Raw genomic sequence first — 24,361 nt, 5'->3', positions numbered from 1 at the left:
ATACAGTACAACAATGAACAGGATAGTATACAGTACTGTATATTATATGCCCAATTCAACAGTTACACACACTAATGGATATTAACAATATTATCTTCTAGTGTTGTGTAAAACCTCCATATTAATTAAATTAATGAATCCAAACATTCCACTGAGGCTGAGCTTAATGATTGCAGTGCACATCTTTACTCTTTACAACAGACTGGAATTTGGGTTAACCTTTATAGAATATTAGACTTAACGGAAACTGTTTATAGAAAACAATATCTAGATATCTAAATCATCATGTGACCTTCAGGCATGCATTTACATGGAGGAATTTATTGCAGAAAGATACTTACTTCCAACCAGTTTGCAGTATAACAAGGTTTACTAAACCTCCCAAACCTGATCTGTAACTTTGTATGCAGTTAAACTCAGACTAACTTAAGGAGCCATAATAATTCCACACTTTGAATTCCCTCCACCTTTACAAAAACTTTTGTGAGCAATATGTCCCACCTCAGTTCTATAGCTCTAATGTCCAAGTGATACTTTTGCTGTATCTTGCTATGCAATGATCAATTTTTGAATATCCCGAGGGGTTACATTTACTTAGTTGATCTGGCCTAAAATGACCTCTTTAGCAGCTACATAGAAACAACTTTAGATCTCATATTGTTCAAAATGTTAGATAGTCTTTGAGATTCAAGCTTACTACTTCCCTTAGCTACAACATTTTGCTAGTATTAGAGCAAAATTCTTTTTTCTCTAAAGATCTGTTGTTTTTTATCTTTTGCAGTGACCAAGCTATAACCCTGTTTTATAGTTTACAATGCAGAGAGGGGTCTTTACAAAATATATGTGCCAGCTACTCACATACTGTCACCTATGTATTTTAGCAGCACTTACTTCCTAGCCCCTGAGTTAAGAATGTAGATGTTCACCTACAGATAGCTGCCATCCCATTCTCTAAAAGAGCCCAATCAGATTTTCTTTCTCTTCAAAATAGCAACTTTTTGTCCAAAAAAGTGTTTGTCAGCTATCAAAAGTGATGGTTGGTGGTGTTCTTGGCATTAGTATGTTTATTTATGTATAGGTCCCAGTGTAGGCAATCTGATAGAACAACACAAAACAGGCTCCTTGGCTTGGCATATGACTTGCTCAAAGAGCTGCAATTTCAGTGATCGTCTCGAGACCTCTGTGCTAAGGAATATAGCATTTTGTATTATGCATTTGTAATAAATTACCGCACCTCTCCCGCTGGGCACTTCTCCAGCAAGTTAGAAGCTAATTAAGCCAATATGCCATTTTTGCATTTTCTTCTAGTGGATGGAACACTAGAAATACTGGGGATGATTTACTAAAGGCAAATAGGCTGTTCACTTTGCAAGTGTAGTTGATAACCACCCTCGGCTTCCAATACCATCTATACGCCGATGACACCCAAATCTATCTGTCTACTCCTCACCTAACACCGTCAGTCTCCCCTCGCATTACCAACTTAATAACTGACATAGCACGAATTTCACACTACTTCCTTAAACCTAATCTCTCTAAAATCCCCCCCCCCCCCCCCCCGTTGGTGCTACCCTCCATGACTTTTCCATAAAACTCAATAATGCAACCATCAATCCCTCCCCTCATGCCAGGGTACTAGGTGTAATCCTAGATGCTGACCTGTCCTTTCAGCTCCAAATCCAATAGTTGTCAAAGGCTTGTAGACTTTACCTCCCAAACCTCCCTCTCCACTCCTCTCAAGACCTTCTACTTTCAAGCTTCCTTGTCTCCTCCTCCCATGCTCATCTCCAGGACTTCTCCAGATCCTCTCCCATCCTCTGGAACTTGCTACCTCAACCTGTCTGGCTATCTCGTACTCTAGCTTCCTTCAGGAAATCCCTGAAAATTTATCTCTTCAGGGAAGCCTATCACGCCTCCAACTAATCTTTTACACTTCCATCAGCTCATTCCCCACATTTACAACCTTTTGTACCACCTGCCCCACCGTATTAGATTGTAAGCTCTTCTGAGCAGGACCCTCTTAATCCTCTTGCATTTTATTGTATTGTAACTGTATTGTCTCCCTTTTATATTGTAAAGCGATGCGTAAACTGTTGGCGCTATATAAATCCTGTATAATAATAATAATAATAATAATAGTTGCACTTACCCCAGAAGTTGGTGAATGAGACAATGTTCTAATTTCTTACATGAACCAATCGTGCAAAAAAAAATACTGTTTTTAAAAAAAATTTCCTTGCACGTGATTTGGTATTCTTTGCAAAGAAAGGTTTCATCATGTAGGCTAAACTCTGGGAAAAAGTCCCTTGAAGAGTGCAACTTTAGTGAAGTGAACAGTGTATTTGCCTTTAGTAAACCAACCCTACTGATTTCACATGAGACCTAGAAGTGGTCCGCTTTAAAGGGCCCCTTAAACCCTGCAAGAAAATGGGATAATGTGCTAGTATGCATCGCATATTAGCACATTATGAAATGCTTACCATAGAACAAAACCCTCCAGTGACACGCTGTCACCACTGACAGGGCTTCTTGACCTGGTCTTCCTTCCAGGTTTGCGTGCTCCGTCTGTCTGTTTGGACAAGCCATGATGACGTCACTCCCGCTCTTGCACACGGAAGCCACGGATTGCAGCACAACGTTCTGAAGGGATGTCACGAGTATGCTGTCCCTTCAGAGTGCATGCACTGGTGACATCACCGGCTGCATGCAGTGTGAATATCTCCTAAATGGTACCTACAGGTAAGCCTTATTATAGGTTTACCTGTAGGTGCAAGTTTACAAAAAAGAGTTTAGAACTACTTTAAAAGCTTCAACACACATGCGTTAGGGTGCCACCAGTACAACACACTGCCGATCGTGATTTACTGGGTTATAGGGAAACAAGTAGCAAAATGTGTGTTACCACAGCAAGCGCAAAGATGTGGGCCCAAAACCTGGCTAAGGAACTTTCTGAAAATGCTAGTTCACGATCCATCAGTCTTATTGCCTCATTACTTTTAATCAAAGAGCCATAACAAGTATGCCAATAAGGACTTCCAAACTTTCTCTGACTTTCCTGAATTTTAATAAAGCTAAAGGATCAGCATCTTTCGTTTTCAGAAGCTAGTCAGCAATGACATTCCCCATAGCTCTCCAACACCAGATTTAATTTAAGGCAGCACAGCACCCACACTGTGAATGTGTGCCACCAATGTCCCACACTTTCCTCTAATACCACCTACTGTATATGTGAGGACTTTGTAAACAATGAGTCCCTTGTGGCAGTAGCCAATAAATTATCACATTTATGCCCAGCATCACCAGCAGTCAGCTCTAACTAACTAAGCGACAGAATGCAAATTTGTTGCTGTGTGGTTGTTAGGAAATAACCCCTCTCGTCTCTATCAATGATCCATTTGTAGGTCTGTTTTTTGTAACATGGAAGTCAGACAGATTATTGGCTTAGCTTATGTGGCACGGGTTTAAGAGACACAATGGTGAAACACTTCAGCCCCAGCTTACCCACAGACTTTAAATAGCAGGCACTAGAGAATTATCTGAAATACTACAAAACTTGTTCACCCTAGTCAATGCCGATAGCTACCATATGCTTCCTTTTTTGGAAATTGCTAAGCTTTTTATAGATCTGATTCACAGAGCTAATTTCTCGTTATCTTGTCCACCTTTCTGGCAGACTGAGTGTTACTGTTGGGTCTGATTCATCTTGTTTTAGTTCAGACAAAAACTTTTCTTTTTTTTTTTTTTGTCATATGAGGAAAAAAAAAACAGGACAAAAGAACATTTTGAAGCAAAAGGTCAGGTATAATGCAGTCTATAGCTACACAGTAGGGGTGTGAAATAGAGTTTTGAGAACCTTTTCAATAATGTAAATACATTTCATTTTTAAATAATCATCTTTGATATTTAACACATTGAAGCTGAACTCTACAAGTCATTGGTCAGCACAGAAATGTTGTGTTTGAGGAGAATGGAAACACAAGGCTATGCTTCAAAGGTTATGTAACAGAGGGCACAGAGAGGCAAAGATAAAATTACAATAATCCCGTCCCCTTTACTTCACCTTTAAAGATCTTACAATGCCGCTCTGCATTCCAGCTCCAAAACAGCAAGGAATCTCAGCCTGAAAAGAGAGCCTTTTGCATTTTCTAGGTCCAGCCATGATACAACCTTTTTACTAACAACCTGGTTTGCATTTTATTAGATTTATGTCACCCGACGGCACATGCACAATATTTATCTTTAACTCGGCCCCAGCTAGATCACTAACCTAGTCTCAAAATACCAACCTAATCATTATCTTCATTCCTCCCAAGACCTCCTGCTCTCTAGCTCCCTTGTCACCTCCTCCCACGCTCCCTTCTAGAACTTCTGAGCCACTCCCATCATCCGGAACACTCTACCCCAATCTATCCGATCATCCCCTACTCTGTCGACTTTTAGATGATCCCTGAAAACCCTTCTCTTCAGAGAGGCCTACCCTGCCCCCACCTAATGACTGTACTTTTATTTTCTCCACCAGCTCATCCCCCACAGTTATTACCTTTTGTATCTCTTGATCTTTCCACCTTAAGCCCCATAACACATAGGCAGAATGTCGGGAGACATTTGCTGGTGCAAAAAACAAAAGCCGACATTCTGCCCGTGTGTATGTTGGTCTGCCTGAGAGAAGCCGGCCATGCATGCTGGAAAACCAGCAGTCAACCGACTCCTGATCAATGCTCTCAGCCAATGGCAGAAAGCATTGATCTGAGTGTTCTGGCGGGAGGCGACGACACATCAGCTCAGCTGGGGAGATTGCTGGCCTAACCTCGCTTGGTTAGTACAGCGGGGTTGCAAGAAAAAAGCTGTAGTGTGTACCAGGCTTTAGATTGTAAGCTCTAATGAGTAGAGCCCTCTGATTTCTACTGTAATAAACGGTAATGTACCTGTATTGTCTGCTCTTATGTTGTAAAGTGCTGCGTAAACTGTTGGCACTATATGAATCCCTTTATAAAAATAACAATAAAATAATAATATTATAAGCCATAACAAGCATCTCTAAAAGATCAGGAGATTACTCCACACACATAGAGATTTTGATTATACATAGATGCCGATGCAAAGACCTTATTTTAGGTATGTCCAATAACAACACACACACACTGTAATTTAGTTACAGAGAAAAAACACTTTTCCAGCTGGTAAAATCATTTTCTGCACCATTTTTGTCTCCCCAAAACTTGAAGATTTTTTAAAATGTAGGTTTAGGGCACCAGGGATGTATTTATGTGGACACCTTTAGGGCCACAGAACTAAAAGGTATAGATCTCACATAACCACAAATGAATTGTGGGCATCAAATCAACATTTTATGTCCTTCATTAGTTATCACCACTAATGATGTCATGACCAGCATTTCCTGATGACAACATTAGGCTGCAATTGCTATAACATAGGACACCAGTGAATCCCACGGCACAACACAGACCGAGGAAAGGTTAACTGACTAATATTTATAGTTACTTAGGTTATTTTTACCCTCACTTGGATCTTATCATCCCATTAGGATGGAATGCCATGCCTACAACACAATGTAGATTGATTGAAAGGGCCACTAAAGGCAAAATACAAGCATCCTCACATGTCATAAATGTAAGTAACCCCAACAGATCCTCCATCAAGAAGGATGTTAGGGTAAAAGTCTACTGGCAGAGTAGAATTCGCCATCTAGATTGCTATTTTTAATATTAGAGCCAGGGGTGATTGGTAAGCACACATGGGCTCATTTAAAATATGACCATACATACTTTGGGACACACAGTTGGACTTTCCGACAACAAGCTCATATCCAACATTTGTTGTTGGAAAATCCGATCGTGTGTACGGGGCATTAGAGTTTCTAAAGCATTTTCTTCTTCTACAGGTAAGTAGCTTTTCAATTTACACACTTCTTGCTACATTGTCTCATTTTTGCCTGGTGTCCTCCTTCCAATAAGCCTGCATGTCTGTCTCACAGACTGTCACTTAACTGATCATCTCCCGACCTTTTAAAAATGTCTGCACGTTTACTTGCACCGCTCCTTGGAAAAATTCCATAGACAAACCTCATGCAACAGCCTTATCGATTTCAAAGGGCTGTACGAAAATAGCTTTGTGTTTTGAAACTGCTTTTAGACATTATGGCGGAGTCTGTGCCTAAAAATGCCCAACGTATGAACTTTTTAAAGGGGTCAGCAGTCCCAGACTCCAGGGGACCAGCTGTGGTGAAAACTTCAGCAATGGTTGTTACTGAACAAATCAATGTCCGCGTTGTGGAAAGGAAACTGTTCAAAGTCCTGGGGAAATCTAGAGCAGTAAATTCTCTGAATTGTAATACAGCATTATTTAAAGGGAAACAAGCATTTAATATATAGAATTAGATGGAATATTTCTGTACTTTTGCTTGTCAGTGATGCGGGAGAATCTAGCACCGATAGTGATAGTTACTGCAAAAAAAAAAATATGACACCAGCAAAGGATCAATAACAGATTTTTCAAATTCTCCAATAATTCCCTTTTAGTCTAAAATGTCCGATGAGGCAACTGAAACTCTGTATACAGGAGTGGACACACTGGGGTCAATTTACTAAAGGCAAATAGACTGTTCACTTTGCAGGGGACATTGCACTTTGCAAGGGGAATTTCCCTAGAGCTTAGTAAATGAAGTGTCACTCTGCTGACTTCCATCATCCAATCATGTGCAAGCAAAAAGACTTTCTTTATTTTCCTTTTATGTGATTCGGTATTTTTTGAAAAGTGAAGTTGCATCTCATCCACTAGGCTCTAGGGAAATTCTCTTCCAAAGTGAACAGTCTTCAGGGATACTGCGGCACAGAAGGTGTTTTACCTTAATGCTTAGGAAAAAACCTTCAGCCTTCACAACCACTTTAAACTGAATGCATTCACAAGTATATCCTACTATTAATAAAATTGCAATATTTTCTTTAACCACTTGTCAACTGCACTATAGCCGAATCACGGCTACAGCGCGATAGTCTAGTTCTGGAACGCCGTCATATGACGGCTTCCCATGATCGTGCCCACGGCTGGGTGTTGGCGGTGTGCTCTGTGATCGTAGTGTCCTCTGGACACTGCTGACCACAGATTGAGGTGAAGAGCCAATCAGCGGCTCTTTACCACGTGATCAGCTGTGTCCAATCACAGCTGATCACAGAGCTTAACAGATTCCGGTTATCGGCACTCCTTTCCTCATGCTGACAGCATGAGGAGAAGAGAGCCGATAACTGGCTTCTCTAAAAGGGACATCTACACTGATAATCAGGGCACTGATTATCAATGTCCTGATTATAAGTGCAGTCCCACCAGTGCCCACCAGTGCTGCCGATCTTTGCCCAGCAGTGCTGCCAATCAGTGCCTACCAGTGCTGTCAATCAGTGCCCATCAATGCTGCCAATCAGTGTCCCTGCATCAGTGTCACCTATCAGTGCCGCCTACCAATGCCCATCAGTGCCCATCAGTACTACCTGTCAGTGCCCACCAGTGCTGCCTACCAGTGCAGCCTCATCAGTGCCCACCAGTGCCGCCTCATTAGTGCTCATCAGTGCAGCCTATCAGTGCCAATCAATTCCCATCAGTGCCGCATCATCAGTGCTCATCAGTGCAGCCTATCAGTGCACATCAGCGAAAAAGAAAAAATTACCTGTTTGCAAAATTTTATAACAAACTATGAAAAAGCTTATCTTTTTTCAAAATATTTGGTCTTTTTTTGTTTTTTAAGCAAAAAATAAAAAACCCAGTGGTCCACTGACACACAGAGCGTGCCTCGGCCCCGCCCCCTCTCCCTCCTCACTGCCTGTGATTGACAGCAGCGGGAGCCAATGGCTCCCATTGCTGTGTCTGAGCCTATAAGGAGGGAGAGAGCAGAGAGAGCCACTGCTCTCATGAACAGCGCTGGATAGAGATTGGGTTCAGGTAATTAGAAGTGGGGTGGGGTGGGGTGGGGTGGAGAGCTGCACTGAGGTTTTTTTTTTTTTTTACTTTTACACAGAAAATGCAAAACACACAGGAAATTGCGTTGGAAATGTATTGGAATAAATTGCGCTGTTCACACTGTAGCACTGAGAAACGGTGTCTTGAGTAGCTGGCTAAAAAATTGCTGCAGGCTTTATTTTTCATGAGCGACTCATTTTTGTTAAAAAAAAGGCAAGCAGAATTCTCTTTATCATTTTAAATCACACTGGGGAAATGTCATATTTGTTCTAAAGTACACACATATGAATTGTCATAAATTGGTTACTGGCGCACAACAGCTGCCCATCACTGCTTGGCCTATACCATTGGATACAAAAGGAATGACAAGAGACGCCATCAAGCTCTTGAAGAGCGCAGTGTTTTCAGATGTGTGGCGCAGAATGGCCATAAACCATTTTATTGCATATGTGTCGTCAGCGGCCCAATTCTTCTACATCATGGCTACTTTTATATACATACACTGTATTGGAATGCAACCAGTGTAGCCTGTGTTATGCTAATTAGCCCATAAAACCCCCTGATGTATAACAGATTACTAATTCACCACGGTAATATAAATACGTGCTAACATAATATCCTATCTGCTGTATTATATAATGATCCACAGTATTACATGGTGCATGTGGGAAGTGTACTGTGACAGCTGCCCATTAAGACAAAGTTTGGCTCTGCACCGGGAAGGCTGCAGCAGAGAACAGCCGAGCAGATACACATCTGTAAGTTTAATTAAGAACTACAGGGCCAGTGTGTTCTGATGACAGGTGCTGGCAGACCTGAGTGACTCCGAGGCTCATGAGACTTTAATGAATCGAGAACTAGAGGAGGCAACCTCTCCACCATGGAAGCTAACAGAACACAGAACATTGATGACAGATAAGCACAACAGAAGCCAACTCAACTGACTGGGGCCCTCATCGATAGTTAACACTTATCCGGACACAGCCACAAAAATCTCCCAAGTTTTAGGATATTTCATTATAATATATACAATAAATGACAATTCAAAAATATTTCACAATACTAACTAAAAAATAAATAAATAAATATTGAAAATAATTCTGAAAAAGTTGTTTGGACAATTACAATTTTGCAATATTGTGTAGAATCACAACTAACCCCTTCCATCATTAGGGCTGGTTCACACTTCCTGCGTGGGAAATTGACATATTTTACAGCAGTGGCTGGCTTTGTATTGCGCTGTTCAAGCTCAGAGCACTTCTCACTTTTCATTGATTTCTATGCACAGTGGCTCAGCTGCAGTGCCCAGAAACACAGGTTAGAAATGTCTGCGGTATAAATGAAAAAGTGTGCTATCCCTTTAAGTGAAGATCAATGAACAAATCAGCAGATATAACCAAAATATCAGTGCATAAAATTAAGAAAAGTACATGAGAAAATTCATCCAGCATAAAGTGTCCCTGTGCCTTCAAAGTGCCCAGTGCTCAAAAAATGTTAAAGTGCTCCAGTGCAAAAAGGGAGAGCTGCGGTGCTGGACAGAAAACTGCAGACATGTTGCAGATTTCCGCAGAGCAGCTCCCCCGAAGACTGCGTTCAAGTGTGAACACAGCACATAGAAAATAAGTGTTTTCCGTGTGCCCTTGAGGAGATCTGTTCTCCTAGTGCAGAAAAACGCAAGTGCACAAGTGTGGGTGAGCCCTTACAGCTGAAGACGGCACCATCCTAACCTCTATTTAGATTTGTAGTTGCCATATTGCTCTACATGTGATCAGCTATGACACCAGCCAGTAGATAGCTTGAAAGTTCTCTAAGCATACCAGCAACTGTGACAGTTATCACCAAAGGCATGCTTTGAATGTAACTGTTTTGGGAAACCATTAAATCAGCTTTGCTTGAAAGCAGAAATAAAGTGTAAAATATAAAAAACTGCAAGCAGGCAGGCTTTTATTGCAGGAGGGACATGCAATATCTGTTCTGAAATAAAATAAAGCTACCTGCTTTCTCTTAGTCTTCTTTAAAATGTACACTGAGCAGTGCATGTGCAGCTCAGTTTGCATTCTGTAAGTGTGCCAGGGTGACTGAACTCCTGTACTGACCGTTGAAGCAGAGATAGTCATTATGGACTTTAGTTCTGCAGTAAGGGAGCCATAGGTTCAGAGGTCTTTTAGGTTGGGATCACACCTATGCGAATTGGATGCGGCTTTCCCCCGCATCCAATTTGCATAGCAGGAGAATGTGATCAGCTCTCTATGGAGCTCTCTATGGTGGCGGTTCACATGTCTCTGGGGCGGCTGCGGAGCGCACTGCACAGAACCGCTGTGTGTCTTTGTCTCCGTTTCAGGGCCGAATTCAGGCAAAGATTCTGCCCTGATTCGTCCCTAAAATGGAGAACAGGGACGGACAGCGTTGCTATGTGATCCATGGCCGTTTTAGGTGTGAACCGAGCCTTAAAGTTTGACATTTTGCCGATTGCCCTCACAGTTTCCAATGTCCATAGTTTCCAGTATGTAAGGTCAAGATTGCACCCCCATTCTGACACTTCAGCTATAATGTCAAGTTCAGACAAAGAAAAAGCCCAGTTGTAACTGGTTCTCTTTTTATATTTTTTCATATGCAATTGACAATGGAAAGTGCTCATGCTCATTTCTGCTGCCATGTCATTACCATGATCATCAATGAGTCAGACTAAGCTGTACCACTTTAACATAAACCTGGACAACTACAACATTAGATCCAAGAACACAGACCTCTGATGTTATATGCAAATCCAACTTTCATGCAACTAGAGGGCCATAGACCTCGATGTTAACCCTCAAAAGTTGCTTGAAAGTCGTACATGGATGTTATGCAATGCAAGAGTTGTGCAAAAGTTGTCCATTATCACTGGTCAAAGCCAAAGTCATATCCAAGTTGCACCCATCCAAAGATGCGTTAAGGTTGCACCAAAGTTGCACTTCAAAGTCGGTGCAACTTTGGAGTTATACAAGTGTGAATAGAGCCTTAAAAGAGAAGTATGGGTTTGTTTTTTGTTTTTTTTATTCATACTTACCTAGGTGGATGCTGCATATGTCCCCGGTGCCTCTACACTGAGAAACGAGCGAGCAATCGAACACTGCCGATCGCTCGGTTCTCACGGCTCTGTGAGCAGAGAGCTGGTGACTGTCAGTCACTGCTCTCTGCTCTGCCCCCTCCTCATTGTGCTGTAAACTGGGCTGTGGAGGGGGCACAGGCTCTCAAAAAGGCCGACCCGGGTGTCGGTCGGGTGTCGGTCCAAGGATCTCGCGGATCTCGACTCCATTGTTGTGATGACGCGGTGCCTGGAACCACTCTGTGACGTCAGCAGAGAGCGGACTTCAGCCCGCTCTCTGCAAAACAAACTGCACTCCTGTGATCCATAGAAGTCCAGCCAAACGAACTTTGGCTGTACTTCTCCTTTAAGCTTTGACATAAAAAATCTGGAAGCTGATTGGTTTCTTTGCAGAGCTGCACCAGATTTTTCACTGTCTGGTTTTAGTAAATCAACCCCAGTGTGTCCCCTTTACTGTAAGCTCAGCCATGCCCAGTAAAGCATGAGAGGATGGTTGCACAGCATAGAATCATGTAACAAGAGTTTACAGTGTTATCTAGGATTCCTATGTCACTTTTGTAAAATTTAAAGCTCTTATGCCGTGTACACACGAGTAGACTTTTCAACAGCAAAGGTCCGACGGAACGAATCTGCCGGACAATTCAATCATGTGTGGGCTTCATCGGACCTTTGCTGTCGAAAAATCAGACGGACTTTAGATTTAGAACATGTTTCAAATCTTTCCGATGGATTTGAGTCCGGTCGAAAAATCAGTTCGTCTGTATGCTAGTCTGACGGACAAACAACGACGCAAGGGCAGCTATTGGCTACTGGCTATGAACTTCCTTATTCTAATCCGGTCGTACGTCATCGCGTTCGAATCAGTCGGACTTTGGTGTGATCGTGTGTAGGGAATTCCGTTGCGTCGGAACTCCTTCGGAATTCCGTCAAAAAGTCCTTCGGAGTTCAGTCCGTCGAAAGTCTGCTCGTGTGTACACGGCATAAGTTAAACTTTATACTGCTTCCTAACACTGAATGTCAAATGTTATTTAAAGTGCCCGTATTTTACCAGACCTGACTGGTTGATAAGTAGCAGAATTAAGCATATGTGTTTTTATACTGTATACGTTGCATTATACTATATAGCATTATTATCGTAACTGAATAATAAGTTACATGTATTCTCTTTTTCTTTCTGCTTAAACAAAGCAGATTACAATTTACAACGAGCCAGAATGCAACTGGATTGTTGACAACTCCAAATTTCATGCTCGTTGAGCTGATCTGTGCTCTGCCTTCACTGACAGCATTATGACGGCTTACCATTATGACTATAAAGCAGCATATATTTAGGCAAAATAGCTTCGGCAGCGGTAATTTACAGCCTTCTCGGCTGCTCTGTCTGTGAAGTCCAAATGCCACGTTTAAAGAACAAGCGCCTTTACTAAAACAGATGTGCTCTGGGACTGTGACCGGAATGGATTTACAGTGACCTATATGAGAGTCAGCTATTAGGTTTTTCAAATACTCCAACCAGTTATCTCTAAATGTCTGCTTGGCAGCTGACTCCAGTTTGTATTTAGAGGTGTGACAGCGCTGGGTACATTATGTACTGTGAGGGACTGGCATTTGTTTCGGAGAAATCCATTTTTGTTTGGCCAGTTGTTTTGTCAGGCCGAGCCATAGGTAAGAAAAATATTTTTAAAAACAGACAAAATTTATGACATGGGGGGGCCTGTGCTTGATGTTATCTAAAACGCCGAGAAGACTTTAAACCTTGTCCCTTAGTAGGTAGAATGTTGGCAAGCTTTGTGGAATGTCTGTGTGATTGCAAAGAACATCATTTGCAGAGTCTTGATCATGTGACGGCAGTTGGCACGTTGCCACGTAAGCCATCATGCAATATGAGCTGTCAAAGTAATTGTCTTATTCTTTCTCATACTAATATGTACATTTTTGTCCGCCTAATCTTTCAGCGCTCACTCGATCAAGGACATACGGAAAGGTTGCAGTCAATGTCAGATGTTATTGGGATAAGACAATTAGCAAGAGAAGGAGCCATTTAAAGATTGCAGAGCTCGGACAAAGGGAAAGGACGGCGACACAACGCTGCCTTTCTCTGGAGGGCTGAATCGAGGGCTTTTATCTGATATCTCCAGCTTGATGTTATTACACTGTGCACGCTGCTGATATGCAATAAGTGTGGCATGCATCGGTGGAAAAAGAATGCTATAGGTCAGTAACTCAAAGTATTGAAGCAAGAGGGTCAGAATGACAGCCAGGCACCTAGCATTTTCCAAAGGAGAGCACAGAAATGGCAGCCTCCATGGTTCACACCAAAGAGACCTTCTATACATGTTCACCCTTGGTTAAGTACATCTGTACTGCAGCCTCTTATGGCTAATGAAGTTGTTCTGTCTGCGGTGTGCGCTCAGAAGTGCGCTCAGAAGTGTGCTCTAGGGGGTTGATTTACAAAAGGCAAATAGGCTGTTCACTTTGCAAGCTTAGTGGCTGAGGGGAAGCTCTGTTGACTTCCTTCATCCTATCAAGTGCAAGCAAAAATGCAGTTTTTTTTTTTTTTATGTCCTTGCACCTGCTTGGGTGAAGTGAAACTTTACCGCATTCACTAAGCTCTGGGGCAATTTCCCTTGCCAAGTGCAACTTCCCCTGTAAAGTAAACACCCTATGTGCTTTCCATAGGATGCAGTGATAAATGATCTTAAAGTCCCTTTCAGACAAAGCAGAATTCGCCAAGCGGATCCGCCTGCTCAGTGGGGGAACCTCTCCCCTGATCCCCGCTGAGCAGGTGGATGGCAGGTCCGTGTCCGCTCTGCCATGCATGGACATGGGCACGCTGTGCTATATGGGGCGGTCAGATGGAAGCGAACTGCTTGTCCATTTCCATCCGACTGTCATCCAATCTGCTGGACGGATGGGAAACAGATCCCCATTCAGCTGTTTTTAGCAGGTCGGATTGGATCGGATGCCGACGGCTGTCAGCGGACACCATAGAGAACAATGGGTGTTCCGATCGGATCATCTGACAAACGGTTCGCTGGTGTGAATGGGGCTTTAAAAGTTCACTTGTGCACAACAATGGACATGTTATCATCCTTTTATCTACCTTTATAGCAAGGCTAAAATGAACCTAAAGCAATAGAAGATGTTAATTTACTCTTTTATATTCATATTGGAAAATGTTCACCTCTAGGTAGGCCTTCCCTGACTCCCCCAGGCCAATTCTTCTCAGATAGGAAGTCGATCAGCAAGAACTGATTTTTCCTAGCCAGTTGCTATTGTCTTCCCCCAAAACAAACCAACATATCAATGCTTCTCTTCTCCTTTCCATACATACAATACATGTTTGTTTGCTTGAAGGAACATTACCTAACTTTAGGATCTTGCATGATTTGACAGGCAGATCATTAAAGTCTATAGACACTTTACATTTACACCGGTGTCAGATGCAAAAGAGCACCCAATCCTCATGTTAGTGAGCTCTGTCCACCCATTCTGTAAAAGCAATGCAAACCAATGTGACGCAAAGCAATTCCCATCGCATGTGGAAGCGTGCTTTGAACTATAAGGCTCAGTTGGGGATGCTTGGCAGAAGCTGCAAAATCCTGTGATAAACATAGCCTTTTTTTAGATTTAATGACCCTTTGCCAACTAGGAAGCAACTGTCTGGATGTCTGGCGAATATAAACAACCAAGACCATTGCTTGCCCATGTAGCTTACTAAATTGTTTAATGATCCACTTGTGGAGCACTTATGATGAAATGGTGGACAGCAGTATCAACTATCTACCTCATAAGAGTAAGTTTAGGAGAAAAAATAGCTATCCACTTAGCATTTATTTGACAATACACACTTCAGTATAGCTGCTTAACCTAATGGTGTGGCCAATCTGAAATATCCATCCAAAAGCTTAGTACCATATCAGTTAGGTGACTGCTTTGGACAAGGAACTTGTTGTAGTTCATACATAATATGTTTATTCAGCCTGTGAAGCCCAATGCTGCCTCTTAAGCTGGCCATATACAAGTAGATTGTTGAACGAATGTTTGTATAAACATTCATCTGAAATTTTGTGTGAAAATTCTGCTCAGGTATCTGGGTGGATCCCAACTTTAAAGACTTTAAAGACTGGGCCAGCTTTAATGCAGACCTTCAAAGACACATAAGCCTTCCTCTCTTTAAGGTCCCTGCTACTTCACTCAGCCATCAGGAGTGTCTGGACTTCGCTATGGCAGCTTCTAAAGCAGGGGCTCCCACTTGTTGCAGTTTTTTTTCCTTAAAAAAAGCATTAAACAGCATTATTACAACCAAGGAACTTCACAAGTTTTGCACTTAATGTACTTAATCATAAGATTGGTCCTTACCAATAAGCATTTTTAGTGCCAAACACAGCAAGGTTTTTAGCTTTGGTAGTTTGCATATCAGGATCTGGCAAGATCTGCGGTATTTGTGTTACCTCTGCAGCACTGTATGGGGAAGCTAACTACTCCCTTGCAGCAGCAGTTTTTGAAGAGAACGCTTATTTATCCAGTGCTGTCCCATGGGTGGGTTACATGCACCTCTATACCATCAGGTATTCTCCTTGGCACCAGGCACTGAACGGAGCAGTGGGGCACCAGGGATAGGTAAGTATAAACTTCTGCAATGGTGGTGTTAAGTAAACCTATTGCTCTGCTACTTATTTTTTTTTTTTTTTTTCTGCACAAGTGGATAAAAACAAAAATTGCAAAGCAAATAAGATCTGAACCAGAGTCTCCATCTTCAAAAAAAAGCCATAGTTCACATTTCTCAACTTGCGGCTCGTCACAAAAATGTGACCAACTCCAATGACTTGGTGAATAGTCAATGACACCTCCTTGTGACCGAATGAGAGTCAGAGTTACAGGGTAACGAGTTCAAATGTACAACACATGGCCTTACTTTATCTACTCAGGGAACCCATTTGACAGCCGACCCATAGGTTACACAGTGCATTCGCCCTACAAATCAATATCACGCCTGCTGTTTTTTTGAGACAATGTGGGAATGCTATCAGTGAAGAGCTAAATGACATCAGTGCAGTGAAAGATTCTGTCCTATGTGTGTTATTTGTAATTCAAATCATTTTTGTAATACAGTAAACTTGAGCAGAGATAAATACATGGGTTGCCACTGCAGGCCTCTATTAATTTCTCTTCTTTGTACTATAGCAACCAACTGCAGCTTGTAATCAGTGAAGTTGCAGATCAGGAAATCTGACTTTGCAGCGAGCTTGTTCCAGGTCAGTGATTTAGAATGTACTGAACTTACAGACATCTAAGATACAGTATTAAGGTTTTCCAATGCAGGTCAGTAGAAGTTAGCTTTAAATACCCATTTAACTGCAAACCTGCAGGATTTTTATATAAAGCTGTCAGGGTGCTAAGATTTTGCAAAATGTTGAGCATGAGAAGGAAACAGGGTGACTAAGTTATAGATCATATTCGTTTAATGCACTAGGAAAGTATAATGGTAAATCTGTTACAACTATCTTCAAAACTAATTTTAACCACAGAAAAGGGAGTCTTAATATTTAAGGTAAACCAGTCTAATTGCATGGGGAACACTGCCAGAACCATGGACCGGTTGTTCAGAAACAGAAATTATTTTATACTAGGCTTTTACAGTCGGTGCACATTCCAAAAGTTTCCTCATACCAAGGACCAAAATGGTGCTTTGGTACAAAGGGCTAGATGCCAGGCTAAACTTAACTGGTACATGCACATCTTTGGCACTGCAGTCCATGTTTTCAACAAGCGTCTAAGTCTGTTGTCCTGATAAAGAGGACCTTCATGTCCCCCAAAACATCACACGATTCTTTTGTGGATCACCTTCGTCTTTCAGTAAAAATGTTGTTGCATTGGAATATCGTTGTTTTGACCATTTTCGTTACTTTGTGCATTACGTTACCACTGTGAAGCAAGCTTCTGAAACTGTAATGGCTGAGGAGGTATGTGTGTGGGACCAATCTCAAGCAGAAGAAGCACTAAAGCTTCTCTATGACACCTCACTCTTGAACTGAGAAGTTTTGATGCTAATCTTTGCTTTCACTGGCTCTTTTCAGAGCAAAGTATCAGGTGCACTTAAAAAATCCTAGACTCGAGCACCGCTCCAGTGCCACTCCTTTATCTTGTCTATGGGCTGACAGGGTGCCAGCTCAGGAAAGCCTCTCTTCACTCATCATTGGAAAAAAGTGTGTGAATGAGAGACTCACTCTCAAACACTGCTTCTCTGGGTTATTTTATTTGAACATCCATATAGTAGCTGCAACCATGTTTTTTCCATCCAAGGATTAGCATCTGCTTGATGCGTTTCGTCAAAAAAAAAGACTTGATTACAAGGACAGGTTCACTTGATAACTTGCGTCCTCTCTTTTGCAGACACTCACCCTTCCTGTATTCCCTCACGGCCCTGGTGGACCATTGAAACCATTTCAAATACTCTGGGTTTCTAGGTATAGGAGAGTACTCTCTCCCCTTCCTCCCATGATGCAGCATTTGGTTCCCTGAATAGCCATTCACCAGGCTCAAGCAGTGTCACATGGGAGCCAGGGGAGGTAATTAGGACTGTGCAAGCTCTAACAATGCTGAGCTTTTATGGGGCTTTTTGGTCAGGACTTACCAGGCTAACAGGGCAGCAGGGGAGAATGAAGAACATAAGTATCAGCAACAGAGGAAGTGAGCTATTAAGAGAACCTGTTACACTGAATCCTAATTGAAATAATACACACAAAAGAAGATTATGGAATGCCTTTTTTTATGCTTATATTTAAAGAACCCAAGACTTCATATTTATTCTTGATGAGACCAGTTTAACTATACATTCAGCTACTCAAACCACATTTTACAGCCAAGTCCAAGCCTTTTTATTATTCTAGTAAAGTTTGACAACTTGAGTCAGCATTAGTTTTGTTTGTTATTTATGGCTGAACAAATTACAATGCCATGTGTCTCCTAAAACTGCCCTATAAAATCTAATAATCTCATAAAGGCAAGACTTTGAGACCTTGGTGGGTTTTATCTGCTCCATTTTATAGAGCTAAAAGGGGATGGTAATTTGCTGTGTAAATGGAACAAGCAATCACATTGTGATTCCCAAGCTCTTTGCGTTCCTTTTGTAAAGGAACAGTGCGTGAGCTGAAATAGCTCCTAGCAATGGGAAATGTCATTACGAAATGCGGGGCCGCGCTGCACAATGTCTTAAGTAAATCTGGCAAAGCTGAAACACAGAAAACATTCCACACTTATCTGAATTTCAATTGATTTGCTATCTGTGTGATAAAAGCAGCACCCCCCCCCCCCTCATTTTCGGCGTCTGCTGGTTTTTGATGAAGCTCTATAGCAGAAGTGGGCAATCACAGAACCTACTGCTATTTCTGGGACTTCGAGTCCTGCAAGCACCATTGTGATTATTCATTCTGATGCTTGTATATAAAAAAGACAATTTACTGGCCTGCCAGTCAGAGATCCCAAGGTCTACAGTCCCTCCATGAGGACACTGTAAAATAATGGTTGAATCTGACTGAGCTTCCAATGCTTTGTTCCTCCCCTTTCCAAAAAGTCATAATGCTGATGTTGCATGCTTCCATCTGGACTCCCCAGTTATTAGTTTTACGTTATATAGAATCAATCCATGCCATCAGTTAGTAATTTGTACTTCCCTCACCAGTAGGGTGGAACTATCTAATATCTCACCAGCGGAATCTTTACGAGATATACACAGCCAACATCAGATCTAACTTTGCAGGAACTCTGAAAACTCCTAAACAGTGATTGTGCAAAGCCACCCTCTTGACCATGTTATAATCACTTCTCCAGCAACCCCTCACTGCTACTTCCTCTGTTGCAACTGTCACCAAAATACTCAGTGTTGGAGTACAGGAGAAGAACTGAAGCCACTAGGCCTAATCCCTGCATCATGGGAGGAAGTCACACACTCCCCATATTAAGAAGCACCTGCGCTGGCTGCCAGAGTGGAAAAAGTTGTTTGGGGCAGATTGTATCACTTAGTATTAACTCTAGCCAAAATTGTTTTTAGCTAACAGCATAATGAGAAAGGTTTATAATATCCGCCATGCATTTGTTGCTGTCTGGGACATCACTGATTTACCCTCACCTGAAACACCAGGACAAGAAATGAGGGGAATGAGCAAGTGGGAAAACAACTTTATATTGTATATTTTAATGATTCCACATTATACAAAGTTTGGTTGTAAGCAGTGATCGGATGCTGGTTTTCCAGCATGTCCCTTTGATAAAAGTCGGTTGTTAGACTACTGTACACACTGACCAAAAGTCCAACTGAACCAGATGATTTTCAGACGAACCCAGCTTAAAACTCCCAGGTTTATCAAAGTTTCATTAAGTGCATAAAACGTAAAATGCAAGGGAAAGGGACAAAAAGTTAAAAAAATGTATACATATGTTTTTTTTCCCTAATTAGCTATATATAATACAGCAACATCATCGGCCAAGCACCCCATTTTTGGGTTTTAAGGGTAAGGTGCCAGATAGTTTGCACTGAAGTAATAAAAAGTTGACAGAAGTTCGAACGCTTCCCTAATGTATCCAAAACAAAAATGAAAAAAGTTTTGGCTGCATTTGGGCTCTAAATGGAAAGTTTGTGTTAAAGTAGTTATAAAACTGAAGGTTTTTTACATTACATTCCATGCATGAAGGTAAAAAAAAACTTCAGTATGCAGCTCACCCCACAGCCCCCTAATACTTACCCGAGCCTGATCCCAATCCAGCAATGTGCACGAAATCGGCTGCTGCTTGGCCGTCTCATTGGCTCAGAGAGAGCAATGGGAGTCATTGGGTCCCAATCACAGCCAGTGAGGAGCTATCAATCATTTGCCATCAATCACAGCCAGTGAGGAGCTATCAATCATTTGTCATCAATCACAGCCAGTGAGGAGCTATCAATCATTTGTCATCAATCACAGCCAGTGAGGAGCTATCAATCATTTGCCATCAATCACAGCCAGTGAGGAGCTATCAATCATTTGCCATCAATCACAGCCAGTGAGGAGGGAGTGGGGCCAAGCCCCGTTCTGTGTGTCTTATGGACACAAAACCAGGGCTCGGGAGCAAACATGCACGAGTGCCCCCAGGGGAAGCAGCTTGCTATGATGGCAGAGGGCAAAGCCCAGAGCAAAGGGGGGCCTGAGAAGAGGAGGATAGGGGGGGGTGCTCTGTGTAAAACCCCTGCACAGAGCAGGTAAGTATAACAAGTTTTTGTTTTACGCCTTTAGTATCACTTTAACTTATGCTGGTCATACACGGTTCAAGTGCAAAATATGGGAGGTTTTGTTGGCACCATCTGGCTTGAAAAACTTTGTTCTGAAAATCAAAAGGAACTGGGCTGAAAATTCTCATCTGAACAATAAATGAGGGATTAGCAGCTGTCAGAACACAACAGCCGGCAGGTGAGATTCCTCCATCCATATTGTTGAGTGAACAGGGGAAATCTATTGAGCTCTCTTGTTCAGTCTGTTCTCCAAACAAGAAAAATCTTAATGTGTATGGCTAACCTTAGTCATTCATTTTAATGGCCTATTAATGCACCTTATGATTAAAGCACTTTATGAAACTTGCCATCTGTATTGATTTGAATTTGTTCATTAACTAAAACTGCAGCGTGGGCCCTTAGATTAAACTAGGGGCCCCTAATATGACAGCATCTCTCCCCCTTTGATCTAAACGCCACCTCCATAATTTGACTGTAGCCCTACAATCTATAGAATCCAATAACCGACTGTGCCTAGAAAGTAAACCTGAGGACATGCAAACAATTTGCTGTAGTAGGTTCAACCACAAGGTAGCTGTGATTTGGCTGTATTTGCCTATACGCCCTGCCAGCCAATCAGGTCCTGTCTTGTTTATTTAACATGACTACAGATATGATATTACAATGTGCATATAATGTCAGCTCTTGTACAGTTTTAGATAGCATTATAAAACACTAAAGCCTATCTTACACATAAAACACACGCTTGTTAAGTGACCATTCAGATAACCTCTCTTTATTGGCCGACAACTGAAAGGATATGTCTAGCGTTAGTCTAACAGCAGACGGCAATCTATAATCTAAACCAAGCACACTTAAGGTGATTTAGGGAATAACGCATGTTTAAATAGTCTTTTAAAGTGCCCCAGCAAAAAGTCCTTGTTGGACTAGCAATACGTAAACAGACTGATTTGGCAGGTTCTTTGACGCCAAAAAGGTGACAAAATTTGAACCTTGATTTGAACGCACATGGTAAGAGCAAATAAAACTCTAGATAAACATCCACTTCAAGCAGGATAGCCAAATAGAGCTTATCACGTGAGTAGCAGATAGAGCCCCTTTTTTTTTAGGCAGAGTAGGACACGTGCTCTGCTTTCCACCTGTTCACCTACACGGATATCTAGGCCTGTCCACATACAGAACACATGTATGTGCAGTCATAGACTGCTACCCTTTTCATGGATTCATTGCAGACATTTTCTGACATGCTGACAAATCTCCATACACAATAAGCACTTCGAAGCATTAAAAGCAATGGTCATAGCACCCTTACATAGGTCTAATATGCATAGTATCGTATCACTTGTAGTTATTGAGCTGCTGAAGGCAATCTGTTAGGATGCAAAAATGGAAACTGAAATTGTTGCCTCGTTTTTTTTCAAGGTGCAGGCTCCAGCAAAGTCCAACACAGCAGAGGGACTTATAGATCTCAATATAGCACAAGTGTTGTTATGTCACCACACCACATTTGTAGCCAATTGATACTTCCTTCAGACCCCTAACCGAAGATTGAAGATCGGTACCTCTATACGGACCTGGGGCTGGAGGATTGTCGTTGCAATGCTTTGGAGGCTCCAATGCAAAAAAATTATAATTGCCCATTCAATCAGCCAATCAATGTGGGTGTGTTTATTATTTTATTGCAAAAGGTGGAATTAGCTTTTAAGCTGATCACACACTTTATAATCGAATTTAAAGCGGAAGTAAACCCATCGATTTAATGGTTTCAAAAAACAGTTACATTCCCGGCATGCCGGAAATGCTAACTGTCACATTGGTTGTGCTCTCAACCAAACTGTCAAACCATCCAATGGATGGTGTCATAACTGATCACATGTGCAGCTTGACAGTTGAAGATTAAACTGAGGCCAAGATGGCAGCTTCTTTGGATGAAAACGATAGGAGAGTTTACTTCCACTTTAACAAATGCTAATAAATCTACCATTGAGTATACAGTCTGAGGGCCTACCAGATTCGATTGCATACAAACGTTAAATGTATTAGCATGCAATGTTAATAGCATCAAGCGCCCCTGGGGAAAGTAATGCACTGGGGCCCCTACTAGGGAGATGGTGACCTGTGTCATGCATAGGGAACCACGGCAAACAGTGGGTGTGGATAAATTATGCTACATAATGAGCGTTTACTATGCTTCAGTTATGAATGAATACAGTGAGTGATTGGTACCGATCACTCACTGTGTTTACCAAGATAAGGAAGGGGCAGGTAAATGACATATTTACAGGCCCCTTCCCTGCTCTCTATCCTAGAGATCCCCCTGTGTGCCAGCAGCTGTTGCCGGTGGGAGAGGAGGGATGCTGGCAGCGCTGTGGAGAGGTGTCACAAAGGAGGGCCCAGGTAGTGAAGGAAATCTGAAAGTGATCAGTGGACTAGGTGGGGGGAAATAACTTCCAGCAGCTGCATGGTGAGCCACAAAAGATTGGTTCCAGTTATTTCCTCCACCTGCCACACCGATCAACCGCTCTGTCCAGTGTCCACATGCAATTCCCCCTTCTGTGGGGGTGGGGAACTGCAGGGGCCTTCCATGCACCTGGGACCCCTGCAAAAAGACAGCCCTGCATAAAAATTAAATGGGATAGCCAATCATATTACAGTGTTTGATAAGCCTGAAGGAGAGTGTACAATCAGATTGTAATGTATATGATCATTACTTTTTACTAGCAGTTGACAAATCGCCAATACAATACTTTGAAGGTTGGAAAACAAGTTTACTACACTTTTGACAGATTAAACAGTCCATTATTTTTATAGTTCTATACACCTGCCCTGAGGGCTGTTTCACAGAAGATACAGCCCAATGCCTTTTAATCTGCATCAACAATGCATGGACACTGTTTTCCATGTATTCCAAGGGCTCTAGTGCAACGTGTTCCAGTGCAGTCAACAACATTTGTGTTTGTGTGTGAATGTTGCTGCATTATATTAAATTATTCGTTTGGTGCTTTATATTTTGGAATTGGGTGCCTCGAGATTCTGCAGAATTTTAAAGGGGGCCACAACTGAAAAGGGGGCTAAGAAACACTGGCTAGTTGACTGATTAGAGTTATGAAGGTGAGTATACGTGGGTTGGGGAAAGGAGAGGGGAGCAAAGAACCCTGCCCCTTTGTCCTGTGTGCATTTCAAATGTCCATTGGAGTCCGCCTGACAGACAGATTCCCCGCTGAGCAGGCGGATGGCTGGTCTGTGTCTGCTCCGCTTATGCAGAGTGGATATAGGCACAGCCAGCTCTCCTCTATGGGTGGTCGGATGTAAACAAACTACCTGTCTGTTTACACCTGACTGCCATCTCATCCGCCATTCATCTGTTTTTAGCGGATAGCATTGGATTGGATGTCAACGGACACATGTCTGGTGACTCCTGCCGCTACATTGAGGAGGCTGGAGGGTCCGATCGGATTCACCTAAAAATTTACAAGCGGACACAACTGGTCCATTAGTGTGAAAGGGGCCCAAGGAAGCCCATAGATTAGTCTCTTTTTCAATGAAAAAACTGACTTGAATTTTCTATCCACACACTCAATGTGGATGAAGGAACCCCCCCCGCTGAGTTACTGATCAGGGAAAATTCAAATGGGCGGTTGTACATAGGTCAATCAGTAGATCACCTTCTGTATAACCTACCTGCCCATACATAGATCAAAATTCAGCCGGTCCCTGCTGAACTGGCCGAATTTCGATCCATGTATGGCCAGCTTAAATCATAAAGCATTAAAGCCAAAAGATTAGCACAACAGCCAGGCCATTAGCCTCTTCAGGAAAAGTCAACAATGGAAGCCCATGTATTTCTCTCCAATGGTTTCCTTAAAGCCCTGTACACGCAGGCAGAATGTCGGGAGACATTTGTCGGTTAAAAAAAAAAAAATGGTAGGCCGACATTCTGCCCGTGTCAAACAGAAGTCGGCCGTTCAGCCAGCTTCTGTCGGATGTGCATGCTGGAAAACCCAGCATCTGACAGACTCCTGATCAGAGTGTTCTGGCAG

The 24,361-nt window shown here is 42.2% G+C and overlaps 1 protein-coding gene across 1 annotated transcript in view; it reads right to left on the bottom strand.

The window, feature by feature from the left end:
- The window catches only part of PPARGC1A (PPARG coactivator 1 alpha), a 127,598-nt gene that overhangs the window by 85,827 nt on the left and 17,410 nt on the right, over positions 1-24,361 (bottom strand). The window lies entirely within an intron of this gene.

Source organism: Aquarana catesbeiana, linkage group LG01 (genome assembly GCF_042186555.1).
Source record: "Aquarana catesbeiana isolate 2022-GZ linkage group LG01, ASM4218655v1, whole genome shotgun sequence".
NCBI classification, from domain to species: Eukaryota; Metazoa; Chordata; class Amphibia; order Anura; family Ranidae; genus Aquarana; species Aquarana catesbeiana.
The sequence above is the reverse complement of the archived record's forward strand: the minus strand, read 5'-3'. Positions and strand labels throughout refer to the sequence as shown.